This window comes from Onychostoma macrolepis, chromosome 17, assembly GCF_012432095.1.
Source record: "Onychostoma macrolepis isolate SWU-2019 chromosome 17, ASM1243209v1, whole genome shotgun sequence".
Taxonomy (NCBI): Eukaryota; Metazoa; Chordata; class Actinopteri; order Cypriniformes; family Cyprinidae; genus Onychostoma; species Onychostoma macrolepis.
Window position 1 is genome coordinate 17,032,664 of NC_081171.1, and position 17,259 is coordinate 17,049,922.

The 17,259-nt window shown below is 37.2% G+C and overlaps 1 protein-coding gene and 1 long non-coding RNA gene across 5 annotated transcripts in view; one reads left to right on the plus strand and one right to left on the minus strand.

Moving 5' to 3' along the window:
- esrrga (estrogen-related receptor gamma a) overlaps positions 1 to 7,748 on the minus strand; it is a 189,060-nt gene extending 181,312 nt beyond the window's left edge. For 2 of the 4 annotated variants that reach the window (XM_058748775.1, XM_058748773.1), the window contains exon 1: positions 7,687 to 7,748. The gene's annotated coding sequence lies outside the window, so the exon portion shown is untranslated. Of the gene's footprint in view, positions 1 to 3,077; positions 3,443 to 7,686 lie in introns of those variants that run through there. The other 2 variants (XM_058748778.1, XM_058748780.1) reach the window with 2 other exon arrangements.
- On the plus strand, positions 6,729 to 10,179 carry LOC131522910 (uncharacterized). Its single transcript, XR_009266681.1, has 3 exons — positions 6,729 to 6,873; positions 8,134 to 8,184; positions 9,059 to 10,179. It is a non-coding gene; the product is annotated as an uncharacterized LOC131522910 (long non-coding RNA).
- Positions 10,180 to 17,259: the final 7,080 nt, after the last annotated feature.

Genomic DNA, 17,259 nt, shown 5'->3' on the forward strand with positions numbered 1-17,259 from the left:
GAGGATCTATAGGTATCGATCTGTCGAGAATTTGAGAGTAGCTTTAACACAAAGCTCTTAGTCTTAAAGAAAACACTGGAGCCATCCACCAAGGATGAGGTAAGAGAATATGGAAAGGAATGACCGGTCTGATGGGTCTTTTTATTTTTTTCTTACAAGTAACATTAAGACTGCAGATGCCGAAAGCAACAACACAGTTAATTCATCTCATTTCACCGTTGTTTAGATCGCTTGAGACTCTTTATGAATGCTAGACCAGGAGTATTTCTCCACGGCCTTCAGATTTATGGCATCTATCTACCACATTGTTTAGCTTGCTTGTTAATTATTCAAAAGGTGAAGGATACTTCAGAGTGTGGCCTCCACTAATAAACCATAGAAGATTAATTTCCTGCAGGAAGCCACATTTCAAACTGGCCTCTCACAAGGCTGAAAGTTACAAACACCATCACACCTTAGCAGCACAACATACTCTGGACTAAAAATGCCTTCCCTGATCATCTAGAGTCAAAAATGTCATAAAAACATCAAAGCAAAAGATAAAGAAATAATAATTTGGGTTAAAAAGGTCCATACAAAATATATGCACATCTCACATATTAAAATAAATAAATGAATGCTTCCATACCTCAGTAACTTAGGAAATACTTGGACAGGATTATCTCAGCCACAGCGTTTATGGTAGTGGGTGCGAGCTAATACACAATTCTTAATTCAGAGTGTTAATCCTCAGGATTAACAATCTAAATACCTCTTTTCAAGATAATGAATTGACGCATATGCGAACGAGCAAGCGCATGTTATTTGGATCCCCAACTTCACAGGGAATCAGAAGACCTCAGTGTTCAGAAATTAATGCACAGGGTACTCTGGCAACTCCAGAGTCAAATCCTGCTGAACTAAAAGCGACATGCTGTGTACCATGCCCCAGAATACATTGGGAAGAGGGTGAGCTTGTAAACTTGACGGATACATTATGACAGTGGAATACTAATCAGAAGATCATCTTTGCTCAAAGTCTACAGGATTTCGGAGGCCTTTTGCACTGCAAAGCAAACCAGGGATTAGCAGTAACTAGATCTTTTACGGGAACAGTTTGTAAACTCAAGACTTTAACCATATAAAAAAAAATGTATATACATCTTTTCATATACAATATACAGTATACATATAGTACTGTTCAAAAGTTTGAAAAAAAGTATCTTATGCTCACTCAAGCCCCATTCACACTAGCAGCGACTTTTGTCGATGAGGTCGCTAGTGGGCGTTCCACTACTGGTTGCCTTGACAGCGAATCGGGTTTCTTGCCGCTAAGTACAAACATTTTGGATGCAAAAGACTAAATATAATCTAAATCTAAATTAAATCCGTACATACAAACAAAAATGAATGAGAAACTTTCTTCCATTGCTTATGTTTATCTATGGCTGAGAGGAGAACAATCACATGAGCTCTACCATCTTCTTTCCTATTGGCTGTCACTCCCGAAAGTCACTCTTCATTTGCATAAAGTTGAAGGATTCTGAACTTTGCTCACTGGACACGCCCCGTCCGGTCGCCAACGGTCGCTATCTATCGCTCGTGTCACCGGAAATCACCAGCTCTCCATTGAAATGAATGGGATCATGTCGCTTTGTCGCTGCGTGTCACTTGTAGTGTGAACGGGGCTTAAGGCTGCATTTGTTTGATCAAAAAATACAGTAAAATAAAAACAGTACCATTGTGAAACCATTTTATTTCTACTTTAACATATTTCAAAATTAAATTTCTTCCTGTGATGGCAAAGCTGAATTTTCAACAGCCATTATAAATAATATTATATATATTAGAAATAAAAATGCACAAAACTACACAATTCTGCTGATTATACCATTATGGAAAGATACATTACGGCTGATACCCAATAAATGCCTAATATTTAAAATCTATAATATTTTGTCTAAAATAAATACTGATGCATTTATGCATCACAACATTTGAGTTATTACATTGATTAGATTAGTAAAGTTTAATTTCAAGTGAGTTTTGGATAATGGAAAAGGTCATATAAATGTAAAAATACGGAAACATTTGCATAAAATAAAGCAATTAAATTAACCGATATGGTACCGATATATTGTGCATCCCTAGCAAATACCTGCACAACAATGACCTTTATTCACTACTGTCCATTTTTGACATTCACAACCATGACCACTAGATAATATAAAGAAATGACCAGTATACAGACAGCGGATCTGTAGTTTTCATTGCAAACATGCAGCAGAGCTGTGGCAGTCATCACTGGTGTGGGTATTAATAGACGATCCACATTCAGAAAGCTCCGGGTATCAATTAGGGAGTGATGCATACACAGCAAACAGGGTGCGAGTTTATCCACCAAAAAAAAAAAAAAAAAAAAAAATCCATCCAAGCCTGTCTGGTTGTACATAGTAAGCATTAGCATGATCAGAAAAGCCTCTTTAGCTGGTGTCAAACTTTCCATATTGGTAAGTATGTGGGAATTATTGACTGGCTGACCTGGATTGGCTAGCAGAGCAGTCACAGAGCTACAACAAGATCCCTTGTGCTCTACATAAATACAGTGGGATTGAAACAAGCACTCATTTGCATTTCTGTATTGTGTCTGCAAACTCACTGCCATGATTTCCAAGACACATAATCTTAAGTGATATTTCCAGTGTTTACAAATGAAATCATGGCCTACAAGCAGGTAGTCCTTGTACGAACGTAACCCAGCGTTGTTTGTCCTATTATAACGCGACATAAAACAACTGAATCATGACAGGCTACAATATTGTGACAATGTGCTTCAGTTCGCAGTGAAACAGAGATTACCCGGCTTTGTACTACAACAGAGCGTAAGCTTCACAGAACAAAGTTTGGCAGGCTTTTTCAGAGACATAAGGCATTTTATGTTTCACCTAATCCCCTGTCAAAAGCATTAAGCATTTAAAGAACCAAGCGCCACATATCCAGAACCACCGTGGCTCAGTCCAGCCTGGCGGGTCAACACAGAGCAGCAGGTCTCCCATGCACCCCGCTGTCCCTCCCCGTCAGAGGTGTGCCTTACTTACGCTGGATCCTGGCTTCCCTCAAAGAGTTCTCTGGTGCAGTTTTTCAAGGACAAGGACGTCCGCCCGCCGGCTGCCTCTCGCTTTTCCTCCCCTTTCCCAGTGCAGCGACCACAAACACACAAAAAAAAGCCTGCTTGCTTTCCCTCAGCTAGCCTGAATCAGGGGCTGTGTGTTTCTCTCAAAATCATTAAGCAGGACCCTAGCTTGGCAAGTGAGGGTTAGAAAGAGGAGGGAGGAAAGAGAGAGAGCGAGAGAAAGAGAGAGAGAGAGAGAAAAGAGGCTGCTGGGCAAGCTGACCGGCTCGTTCCCTCTCGCTTGTGTACTAGTACACAGCGCCGGCTGATCTCCTATTGCAAGCCGGCAGAAAAGAGCTGCTTTACTGAAAAGCAGAAGCATCACGTTTCAAGGAAGTGGGAGCCTGGATCTCCGGACTAGGGAGCTAACTGTCACCAGCCGGGAACCTCTGGGATCTGTGGTCCCTGATGTATGCCTGTCTCACGTGAAAAATGTTGATTGTTCAACCTCCCCAAAACCAGACTTCTATAAACAAACAAACAAACAGCCATTTCAAGAGGGTTCACGTTTCTGGAAATACACTCGAGCACTTTCTGCTCACTTCTCAATGCTGCATTTGAGCTGAGATTACTGGAACTCTTGAATTAAACAGCAGCACAGGATGACACCCGACTATGTTTGAGTAATATCTGCATCTATTGCTACATGCATTTTTACGCTTTTACACATTTACACTTGCAATGCATTTTCAACCTGGGCTGTTGGAGAAAAACCGTGCATACCCTTTAACATTTAAAGGCTAATTCTGTCATCATTTACTCATCCCTGTATCATTGCAAACCTGTATGACTATTGCTTCTGTAGAACATAAAAGGAGATGCTTTGAAGCATGTTCACGCTGTTCTTTCCGTTCAGTAAAAACTTACAGTTAGCAGTGGCTGCAAAGGCTGTGCATCGCAACACGTAAAGTTTGAATATGTGCAAACATTAAAGTGATTTGAGAGCTAATGCAGAATATCAACTTAAATTTCACAGCTGATGTTTCTTAGAAGTCTGTCTGGCATCAATATACTTGGAATATAGTGCAGGAGTCAAATTGACTACTAATATATACTGCACATTGCTAAAACTGCCCGGTCCTGCAGATTTGCTTTATTTAACATCAAGAAGATCAGGCCCTTTCTTTAGGAACATGCTTCACAACTCCTTGTTCAAGCTCTTGTTCTATCCAGGCTGGACTATTGCAACGCTCTCTTGGCAGGTCTTCCGGCCAGTCCTATCAAACCTTTACAATTAATCCAGAACGCGGCAGCACGATTAATTTTTAATGATTCGAAAAGAATGCACGTCACACCTCTGTTTATCAATTTGCATTGGCTACCAATAGCTGCTCGCATAAAATTCAAGGCATTAATGTTTTCCTACAAAACCACCACTGGGTCTGCACCCCTTCACCTAAATTCACTACTTCAGATTTATGTGCCCTCTAGAAGCTTGCATTCTGCAAGTGAATGTTGCTTTATTGTGCCATCCCAAAGAGGCACAAAATCACTTTCACGGACTTTCAAATTAAATGTTCCCTCCTGGTGGAATGACCTGCCCAACTCAATCTCTTCCATCTTTATTTGACCCTCTAACTCTAGCACTGTCTATTCTAATTTTATTCTTAAAAAAAAAATAATAATAACTATACTAACTAACTATAAGCTTTTCTAATCTTTTCGTATTCTATTTGTTTTCTTTTTATTTATTATACAAATAACAAAAGCAAAAAAGGCCTCTAACACTAGCTTGCTCTATTCTTTTTCTATTCTATCTGTTTTCTTTTAAAAACCTTGCTACGTGTACTGCGTTAAGCTAACTGAGACTTGTTATAGCACTTGCATATCATTGCTCTTTTGTTGATTTGGATTGCTTCCATTGTCCTCATTTGTAAGTCGCTTGGGATAAAAGCATCTGCTAAATGACTAAATGTAAATGTAAATATATATATACACACACTAAAATAAGTGTGATCCCAAAACAGACGTGATAGCTTTAGCTAGGTAAAAAAACAACTCAATCTCATGAGAAAACGTATCTATTTTACAAATTGGCAGTTTCGTATGAATTCGTAGGGGGTGGTAGAGATTTTGGACTATCGTCTCTTTCACGGTTACACTCATGTTACGTTTCTGTGCTGTGCCGTCATTAAAACCAAAAATTGGTATATGTATGCACTGTCTGAGAGACGGTTTGAGCACACACACCTGAAATGTGTGCACAAAGTGCATGACTAATGAATGTCCTTTATGGAGGTTTATATGGCTTTGACGTTCAAATACTCACACTTTTGTGTCTAAATGCCCATCTTTGCGAGTTCGCCAATCAATACAGTCATTTATGTCTTACATAACATAACTAGTTCAGAAAGAAAACGCATCAGTATATTAGATCTTTGCATTCAGTCTTAAAGTGACAGCAGTTTAATAAACCTGGTGCTGTCTGTGTTATTCAATTTAACCAAAAAAACAAAAGAGAGATAATCTCTTGCTGCTCTCAACTGAATACATCTATATTTAACTTTGACAGGGAAGACTATGCATTTTTATAGACCTACATAAAATACAATTTTAGTATTTCTTATTTCCAGTGCTTGAAGTTTTTCATGTAGGTCTTTTTTAATTGTGTTTTTGTTCTATTGTAGTCTGTCCTATTGCTTGTAATTAGTTTCTTTGTTCTTATTTTATCACTGACTGTTCACTTGTCTTCAGTAAGCTTGAGAGTTGTGTGTTTTTAATTTTTTATTAATTTTTTTGTTATGTTAGTTAGGCTAGTATTGGTTTGATATTAAAATTGATGATGAGGATTATGAAATTTAAATTGTATCAACAATATTATCATAAAAACCTTACTTAAGGCAAAACTATATTGTAAAAGATATCTTTATCATGAAATAAAATTACTCATATCAACATAAGAATCTGGTCATGTCGCCTACCCCTATGAATTTGCATAATTTGAATTTATGTAAAAATTACAATTTGCTTTAAAAAGTTAGCTTAAAGCTCCACCCCAAACCTAACACTCAGTGAGGCATTAGTGGATTTTACAAAAATGTTCAAGTGAGTTTGTTCGAATTCACCACCAATTTGCCAGAACATAAAGTAACAGTGTTGTGTCAAGCACCATCACAGGATGGAATGACAGCAAAATAACAACAGAATAATTTAACGGTGCATAAACAAAATAATGTCAGTTTTAATGTCAGTATTATCTTAATCAAAAAATTGAAATTATAAAAGTTTATTAACAATCAATCATTGCACACCTGCAGGCTATAGATAGGTGCATAGGAGAAAAAGACTAAAAAAGGTCAAAAACCAAAAAACACTACCAATACTTACAAAAGTATCAAAAACAGTTTATTATTGAGAACGTTTCAGTCTCATTACCTTCATCAGGTATATCCAAACATACAACTGCGAGCTCAATCAAATTAAAACGTTATCAATAATAAACGGTTTTTGATACTTTTGCAAGTATTGGTAGTGTGCGGGATTTTCTTTTGTTTATTGGTTTTTAACCTTTTTTGGTCTTTTTTTCCTACGCACCTATCTATTGCCTGCAGGTGTGCGATGATTGATTGTTAATGGACTTCCTTAAAAAATTATAAAAGTTTAAAACACTATTTTATGAGTTATACTTTATAAGGCATAAGAGGTGTGCCCATATTTGTAAACTATGGGTCTACAAATCTGTGGAATACAAATGGCAAAATTGAGGCTACAGTTTCAAATCTGTGAGTACAGATTGCACAATTTTTGGCATGTTGATTTGGATTGATGTTGATGTTATCATATCTCAAAATAAATACACAGATATTCCTACATGGCCCTATGGGGGCTCTGCAAAATCTTAGAGGTACAGTGATAGTCCACATTTTGAGTGTTTGTGAAGTGGGATCAGGCCCCTTTATAAATAAACAAAGCCCAACAAGGACATATGAGGCATCAGAGCAGCTCGAAATGTGTTGCTGATTTATATTGGCTGAAACTGCAGCTCTCAGCTCACGTTATATCCTGGTGGGTGTCCCATCAAAAACAATAACACATCCAGCGTGCTTTTCGCCTGACACACTACCATGTGCTCGCTAGAAACGTCGCTTTGCAACAGAATTGAGCAATTTCTCAAGCTTACGGAATGAATCGATCTCATGGCGGCCGCGTCGCTGTCTGTCTCCATCTCAATGTTACTAAACATTTCAAGGACAAAGCGCTCCACGCGCTAAAACAATGCGCATTATTCCCATCGACAGGGGCTAAAGTTACGAATACAGGGACGGTGTGACAATCCTGAAATCGCAAAGATCTGATACATGCGCACTTCGTTCGCAACATCTTTCTGACTTTCTCGAGTTGATGTTGTGGGTGAATTTATTCATCTCAGAATCACGCCCGACACTAAAATGAAACCAAAACGAGAGTGAAATTGATCACGTGAAGGTGTTACATGCTTTTTATGGCAACCGTATGTCATTTTGATGCAGAAGGGGATGATTAAAAGATTCATATGCATATATGTAGGCGTGTTGAAGATAGAAAGCGTCAGTTACCTTGGGTGGCGGGTGTCCAGGTAAGAACTGCTTCTTAAAGTGACAGCGCCTGCTTTTTAAACTCCTGTCCAATCAGCTGCGGCTTACGCTTCACACTCGTGCGTCCACTGTCTCTAACGGGACGTTTTCATTCTGCAAATAGGGGTTTTATGGCAATATTCTGGTTAATATCTCTGCTCAGTTTTACAAATACACACAGATGTGGAGTTAAAGCACTATAGAAAATCTAGAAAAGCATATATTTAAAAAAATGTATCGCGGGTTGAGTACTCAAGTCTTTTGAAGACACTTTTTTTGTGTGAAAGTTTGATTTTAAACCCTTATTGTGGAAGTGTAACAGTCCTGACGCGTTCAAAACTTGAAAGCAAGTTGATAATTCCTGTCGCTGTAGTAATATTGTATTGTTTTTGTTGTTGTTGTTGTTGTTGTTGTTTAATGGCTTCTCAGGCAAAGCTGGACTTCAAAATTTCAACAAACGAAGTACTGTAAGTTATCAAGGTATTGTTTATTTCTAGTGTATCATATTTTGCATACTATATAGTAGTGGAGTACACATATTCGGATGCAGGCTGAGTAATGTTGATAGACAGTTCTAGATATGCCCAAGGTGAAGTCATTGTGCAAAATCTGTAAATGCATTATTTTATAACCTTCATGATATTGGAAATACATATCATGACTCTATCCCCATACACACACAAAATGCTCTACAATATTCACGTTTGCCAACACTACTTTCATTTAATTTGTCTTAATCTCTGTGCGTCAGTAACACACATACACACACGCACACAAACACACACCTGCTCACAGGGATCCCAAGATTTGTTCCAGTTACCCATCACTGATAAACTTCTCTACCTGAGGGGTTAAAGAAAGCATTTATTTATTTATTTATTTATTTTTTAATGGTTATGGAACATATTTATATTGTATAAAAATAGTTTTTAAGCAATTACCAGGTATATCTAAATTAAAAATTGATTAAGAATCTCATTGCAGTACAATTTTTCATATTGCATTTAAGCAGATATTTTCAAAACCCAATTTTGGCAACTCTTTACGTAAATCCTTAATTTATAATGCATTATAAAGGATTTCATGTTATAATGTATTATATCTTTTCATAAGTAACTGTAACCAAAATTAAAATGCTTAATAATATTAGCAGATTCCTTGTTACATCTGAAACGTCTAGTCATGTTATTTAATGAAATATACTTTCTAAAAGTGTAACAATGAACAGATACAGTATGCAATAAATGTGGTTACAATTGATCATACAATGCATTACAAGGCATAATTAGTGCATTAAAAATACTTTTATAATGCATTATATATATATAAAGTGTTATCAACGTTTTCTTTTTAGCAACCCTGGAAAACTGAATGACAAAGTACCAGCGTGAAGAGTTGAAGGAGATTGTTCCCCAATTAAAGAGAACAATCAATCAGCTCCAAGACACAAACAGAGGACTAACATGCAACCAAATCCCCAAATCCTGCTGACGCAGAGGAAAAGTTTCATATCTCAGATGCAGCATGCCCCTGTAACTTCCACTGCACACTTCAAAAGAGAACAAGATGCCAAAGGTCACATCCCAACCTCAGTCTCCAGTGCTCATTGGAACGCTATGGTAATAATAAGCAAGAGACATTGTGTAACAACGCTTCATTGCTGCCATACTGGCCGTGCTGTTATTTCGATACAGTGCAGGGGCAGAGAGAGGGGAGAGGAGAGGCAGGCGACAGCAGACTGACGCCAGCATGAGATGACGGATATAGCTCGGGTGTATTGTTTTGGATTGTGTGCGGGGCTGGAGGTGAGAGTAGCCTGAGTGTTACCGACTGTCCCGGTCTGTCCATCCCTCAAGTGTCCCGGCATGTATTTCTCCCCTGGGGGGAAACGCAAACCTCCCTCCGATCCCCCATCCTACACCCCAGGATTAGCAGCCCTCCTATTTTTTGTCCCCTTCCACCTTGTCTCTTCAGTCACACGGCATCCGTGTGGTCTTTGTTTATGCAGTAATGATATCGCCTGCGATATCACTTGTGCTAGACCAGGTTATTTATGTCTCCACACTAATAATTCAGTTGGTGGAAATAAATGTATTTCAATGACCTAAACCATGAATCTTAATCCAATAATATGCCTCTGATTGAATTTATGACGTATTTATTAAACTTAAGACTAATTAGTTCTGGGCCATAAATTCTTTAAATCATTCAGGTGACTAGTCTTTAATGCTGATCGAGTCAATGTCTCCAAAGTACTGTCCTTTTATGAATTTAGAAATAATAGCGTCCTCATGCATGTACTGGAAAGTCATTTTGCAGTGGTGTTTTGTTAGATAATAAATGTTACATGAAAAAAATACAAAAGGTATAACCACACTTTTGATTTCAGACATTTACAGACAATTAAAAGGTTTTTAGCTGTGACTAAGGATTTATTTAGGACTTTTGTTAGTATAACCCAAAGAATTCAGGCTGATTCGGTCATATCAAATAATATTTCTGACTTAAAGACAGTTAATTTACATGTTATCAAATTAAACATGTTTTAGGTTATTTCATCAAATATAATTATAATATAATTTATCATCACTGAATCAACCTAAATGCATTCATTTCAATCAACAAAACAATTTTTTATAAGTCAAATCAAGTAGAAATGGCTCTTTAAGGTAACAATGGCAGGTTATAACTTTTTTTTATACCTTAACTGCATGTACTGTGTTTGTAATACTAGTTAAAATATCCTTTTATCTAAACAATAAATAATGCTATTTTGAGTGATTTTTTTCAATATCAACAGGTAAAAGAACTGGCTCAGTACATTGTTGGAAACATGTCCCAATCTTAGTTCAGCTAGTTGTTGGTAGCCTGCACAGTTAGTCATATACATTAGGGGATTTTATGTTTAATTGACTTTATTTCCCCTTAAATCTTATAGTCTTGCTGCACAGCTTCAACAGAGGCAGAACTGAATTTTGAGGATTCCAGTAAGACTTCAGAACCCTGGACAGCTCCACATACAAGAGACTGCAATACACTGCAAACTTTAGCTGCAAGTGTCCACAAAACACATTCTCAGATAGTTGCCTACTAGGAAACAATAGTCTCTGCAAGATACACATCACACAACAATGAATAATCAGGCAAATATGAGTTATCAAGCAAAGCTCGTCTTATCACTCTCTATTTTTACAAACGTGGCCTGATCTCATTGTGTGAAAACAATTAATTCTCATAATTGTTTTTCATGTGTGATTAATTACACCTTATCAAATAGATTGCAAATTATTTTTAAAAAAGCATATTATATGGAGGCTAATAACACAGCTATTTTTATTTTTTTATTTTACAGTACATATAGCTGAATGCAGATGAATGAAAACATAGAAATGCAGTTATCCTCCTGAATAGGAAGAAACTCTATTTAATCACATACAAAGAGAAAGTATTAAAATTGTGCCTTTCAGATTTTATATTTGAACAATCTTGTTTTAATTAATATTGCTCACACAAGTTATATGATATGAAACATATACTCTAATATATGCTGATTCACGTACTGGCATTTTAAATCCCTCATTTGAGTATTAAAACAACGGCATCATTTTTTGCATCCCTTTATTCACCACCTTTAATATACACCGCATGCATGGCCTAGTGTAGGCCTATGTGCTTTACTCAAAAATAGAGTCTCTTTGCTGCCACCTAATGTATATCTGTCCCAAAGCTTCTCCTGATCCAAACTGGAAGCGACTCAAATGGGCACATGCGACAGGGCTTTAAACAAGCGCAGGATTGTGGAGATCTGCTCATTTAATCTGCTGTCTATCAGTCTAATCATATCATCAGCATTCTCTCGTGCACAAATACTACAGCGGCCTTTGATCCGATGTGTCCTCTCTCACTGATGCTTCACTTTAATGTTAATTAAATCAAGATTAAAGGCACCTCGGAGATAATTCAACAACGCCAATATAAATCTATAAATCTTTAGGAGCTCTTGTCGTGCTCGCGCTCCTTCGATTAATGCCACATTACACAAAACTATTGTTTTCTCTCTTTAAAGTGACCTATAAATGCATTATTTTGCAAAGTATATTATGTCTGGTTAAAAGAACTATTTTTGGCTTATATGTTTTGAGCTGCTTAAATTCTGTATAGTATGAAGGCCCTGTGTGTGTGTGAGGGGGAGAGAGGTGCTCGCTTGTGCGCGTGCGCATTTGAATAAATATTGAGGACAGCGCGCGCAGTATCTTTACATTTACTTGTAAAGTTTTTTCCACTGTATCTCACTTTGATATAACATCTTCATACTTTGCTGCTACAAATTTAAGCCATTTAGAAATCGTTGATTTTTGTCAAGTTCAAAGAGTGCTGTTTTTACACCCTACTCACCCTGTAGCCTAACACTATTTTAATGTTGTGCATAGGCTACATTTATTGCGATAATCAAATTCAGTTAGTATGGCACATTCTATGACCACTCAACCCTTAATTCAAAATGGTGAACATACAAGAAATATTTTTATTCAAAACACAAACACACAGAACTATAAAAGTAACAAAGAATTGACTTTGTTAATTAGGCAAATGTGGCCTAATATACTCTGTGCCACCATCTTTGTATGTGTATTAGAAGTACGCTGGAAACTTTTACACTACTCCATATTTAACATTAGATTTCTATGATATTTAAACATGTAGATGAAAAAGCTTGTTTTATATTATATTAAATAAGAGAAGCTGCTGATTTAGAACACACCAGTTCTGCCATTTAACTTTCATAAGTCAAACATTAAGTTATACTTTATACCTCAAACTTTTTTGATCCTATAAATAATTTATATATTTTCACAAAGAGTCTTGTAATGTCACCCCAGTATGATAGTGATTTCACCCCTGTGGCTCATTTCTAATTGGTTGAACTGATGACGTTACAACTCACTCAGTGTTACAGCACAGCACTTCTGGTTTCCTCTAATGTATCCCATAATGCTTAACTTTTAATAAATTTGTTTTTATTGCATCTATTACATATAATGTTTTCATTATCTGTATAGTTAAATAAATGTAGCCTGCTAGAATTTTATTTAATCTAAATGCTACACTTGATTTGATTATTTTGACAAAACAAGATTGGATCAGTAACTAAGCACTGAGAGTTAATCTAATAATCACGTCCAGAGCTGTCCTCATGCAGTCGGATTCGCGCGCTTTATCAGTGTGGAGAGCTGTGCAGAGGCGCGCAATGAGGGGTGGCTGGTTAACCTGCCATTGATATGCAAATATAATTAAGTGAAGTTACACATAAAGATAAAAGTAACATATGACGCTCGGTATCATCGCAATCTATAAACGTAATTATGTCGGTACTCACATGGTCACTGGGTGTCACTTCTGCTGGCGGATAATTGGCTGGAGCGCGCGGCGTCTTTTCTTTTCTCTCCTGTAGTGTACAGTCAGTGCAGGTGTCGATCACTGTTCAGCTTCAAACGGCACGGCGCAGTTTACGATGCCTTCGGGTTGTTGTGTACACTTGGCTATAAATAGGTAACTTTTTAGATGAAAACGGCTAACAAATGAGAAGGGAAGGCGTAATTTTGCGCAGGAGCTCCCTCTCTCAGCAAGATCTGCTCCCGGAATCTGCCATGTAAATTTCAACAGATCATTCGATGAATTCTTCAAATTCAAGCTCAACAGATCGTCGGCTGATTTCGTCAAGGAATCAAAATAAAGTAGAGAAACACATGTCTGACAGACTGTCGGTTGTCTTTCTTTTTCTATTTTCTTAAGGAACAATATACAATTTTCACCACAAATGCAACAATTTTTGAGTCAAGAATGTCAAAAAGTTTATATTTTTTAGACTTTTTCACTATTATTACATGCACAAAAACATTTCAAATACATTAACATATTTCAAACATCATCTTTACTGTGAAGTATCGGTGTGTTTCAGATAGGACTGAAAAAAAAGTTTATCCGCTGTCTGTGAACTGTCAGTGTAACTGAAATGAAACTATTTTAGAAAGAACCATATGGTTTAGAACATCCAACTTATGCACAACTTGCAGCACAAGAATAAAAAACAACATTGCTAAACAATGTCTTAAATAGATTGAATATATATTGTGTAGCCTACATTTAGCTACAATCATTAAGCAACCAGTATTTATCACTAACTTGTTAAAAATCTGTAAGCATCAAATCGAGACGGTCAGCTTTCATACACCTTACCCTGTCTGGGTATTAACGCCTTTATATTGCCTTTGATATATTGTCGCAGTGCAGGTTGACTGTTTCATATTCATATCTAATCTCATGGCCCATAAACTAATAACATAAAGACGATTTGAATTAATCCATTCGATGACAAGAGACAGACAAAAGGCAAGCGGGTGTTTGCGTCATGATTTATAGAGTTCAACCTATAGGCTATCCTTTTTTTTAACTGTGTGTGTGTGTGTGCGTGTGTGTGTGTGTGCGCGCGCACCTTTACAACGTGTCCATTTATGTAATACTTCCCTCAGTTTTTGGTGAAGCTGTTCTTGTTCTGTAACCTATGTGTGTACTAGCAGACTCAGCCTCACATTACAGACATGTTTTCAACTCTTAATTAACATTAAACTTAATTAGGCGTCATTTTGAACAGGAGCGTGTTTGGTGAGAGCAGCACGCGCAGATAAAGAGCGTTGCACGTGCCAGTCAGAGAAAGCGACACGAGACGCGCTTAGGAGAGCGAGGAGATGCGTTTTCAGATCATTTTGGTATGCAGACAAAAACTTTTAAACAGTTTCTTATGCATGAAATAATACATAATAGCTTTAGACTGATGAAAACACGCGTCCGATACTTCTTCTCATGCATCTTTTTTACTCGCTGATTTTTCTCATTTGAACGAATGAACAATCGGGCACTTGGAAAAGTTTCGCAAAACCTTTTTTATTGTACTGTCAACTGAAGTTGTTTTACGTTATATACATAGTAATGAATGCTTTGTTCGTTCAGTGGTCACACATTTATTTAATGTCAATTCAAAGTTAAGAAATGTGTGTGTAAGTAGTCATTCTTTCAGATGTAGGCCTCCACTAGCCCCTGACTGCTGTCCATGGTCCTGACCTGCTCTCTTCAAAGTCTCTTTCATACTTTCTGTGTCTTTATGTGCATACTTCCCTACTATATAATATGCAAAAAGCAACTATGCCAAATGAGTAGGATGTCTAAATATGAATCATTTAAAACAATGCATATGCTGATATTTTGCAGCTAGTAGACATTTTGCTATCTCATGAGGCTACGGGAGCAGAGGAGTCCTCGGATTTGTATGGCTCTTTTAAAGTGTACCTACTTTATAGGTTTTGAGAAAGTTCCTTGTGGATAAATTGGACTTTTAACAATAGCGGAGTAATTTATTTTTGCAGTTGTTGTTAGTATGTCATAGATTAAGGAACATGCCAGTATGCCAGATGTAATATTACACACCTGCATATCTTAAAATTACACTTCGGTACTGAATTCCTTGTCTTTCTTTCTTGTATTGAAAGATGTTAAAATATAAAACAAGACTTCAGTTTGTGACTGTATGTCTAAGACTGTATGTCATCACTACCCTCTATTTATTTCCATATTGGACAAATAAAATAGATGGCTTTTTAAATTAATGCTTTTTTTTTTTTTACAGTTAATTACAGATGCATAATCAAGAAAACATTTAAAACTTTCTTCCTTTAGTATTAAGGGAGCCTTGTATTTTAAAATATTGTTGTATTTTAAATGACACCCAACAAAATGTATATTAGGCAGCGAGACTTCTCAGAGAATCTCTGTGCATGGCCTTATGAAGGAATGCTATTTTTATTTGAAAATTTTGTAGCAGCAGAAAATGAAATGAAAGGTGTTGGATATCTAGCTCATCGTTGCGTAATATAAGACACTGCTGAAGCTCACAGCTTGAAAATGGATCGGATTGCTCCGCATTTAGGCATTAATTGATGTGTAACCCCAACCCTGTAGAAACCTGATAGGTTTCCTATTATTACGTAAAGGGAATGCCATTTGCTTTATATCACTTCTCTGATTTCCTCCTCATACCTGCACTTATTGTGAATTCCTATAGAAGAACTGTGTGTGAGAGAGAGTGTGTGTATATATATATATATATATATATATATATATATTAGGTTAACTGATCTAATTGATCCATGACTATCCCTAAGTTTTTATTTTATCCATTTTTTTGTGTCCATTTGTTAATGTGGGATTTGTGGACACACCAGTGTTTTGGTTTGTGGAGTAAAAATTATATTTTTTTTAGTAAAAATTAGTATATTTTACAGGAAAATAGTATTTCATTCAACAATTTCATGTTAAATTAATTTTTTTACTTGCTGTATCTTTGTAATTATTTTGAGAAATTTACTGACAATTTCTGAGGTGTAATTAATTGGTTTGGTTAAATATGGAGAAACCAGTTCAATGGAATGCAAATATCTGAGGCTATGATGAATGCAAAAACAACGCACTCCACATTTGCCCTGTCGTCTCTGTGAAACATCTGCATTAGAAGTGTAGTTGGTCCCCTCAGCAGCCTGCATTCAGTTTGCTGGACTACCAAACATGCAAGTGCCCATTTAGCCCGAGAGAGCTGCTAACCATTAGCTCTCTATCCAGATAGCATATATTTAAACAAATGAGTTTTGCCATTAGCAGCAAACACACAGTGATAGCACTGTCTGCCCGCTCTGACAAAATAAAAAAGAAGAGTTGTACAGTCTCTCAATGAGAAGTCCACGTCACAGCTGGTCTTCCTGACAGCGCTTGTGAATCATCCTTACATATCTTGTTTAAGGTCAGTTCGGAGGCGGATATCCCATTCCACATCAACACTCTCGGCAATAAGACAATTTGTGAACACGAGCCCAGATGCCGAAGTCTGTCTCCTCCAGCTCGTACCTCCCTCCAGTGCCAGCTCTCTTCTCTCAGGTAATTGCGCTATTCTGACGCTGTCAAGAGAGCAGTAACATGCCTCATCAGAGGAACTATTTGCATTTTGTGGCGTGATCGTTTATGGCAAGCATCCTGGTGAACTTCCTCTCTCTTTGTTAAATACGACTCGGATGTGACACCTTCAACCCTGTCGGCCCCTCCTTCGCCGCCATTAACAAACCCGCCGAGGTGTCAAACAAGATAAGAAAAATTAAAGAGACTGCCCCCTTTTCACTTAATAACCCTTAAATCTCCACAAATACACTCGGATGCCTCACCACACCTCCAGCGACGTGGGGCGTGTTGTGTTCTCTATTTATTTACCATCCCACAACCGGCACACAAAGACTAATGGATAAAAAGTGACAAGCTATCTGGAGAATCTGAATGCATAATTGATTCAGGGCATAAATTAATATGATTATGCAGCGGCAAGGGGCATGTCTGCCAAGCAGCGGAGAATCGCAGGGGGGATGAAACATGGCTCCCATCTTCAGGGCTGATAGGCATCAATATGTAACAAACATTGTCTTCTCCGTTTCAAGCTCTTTATACAAGACATGCCTCGGT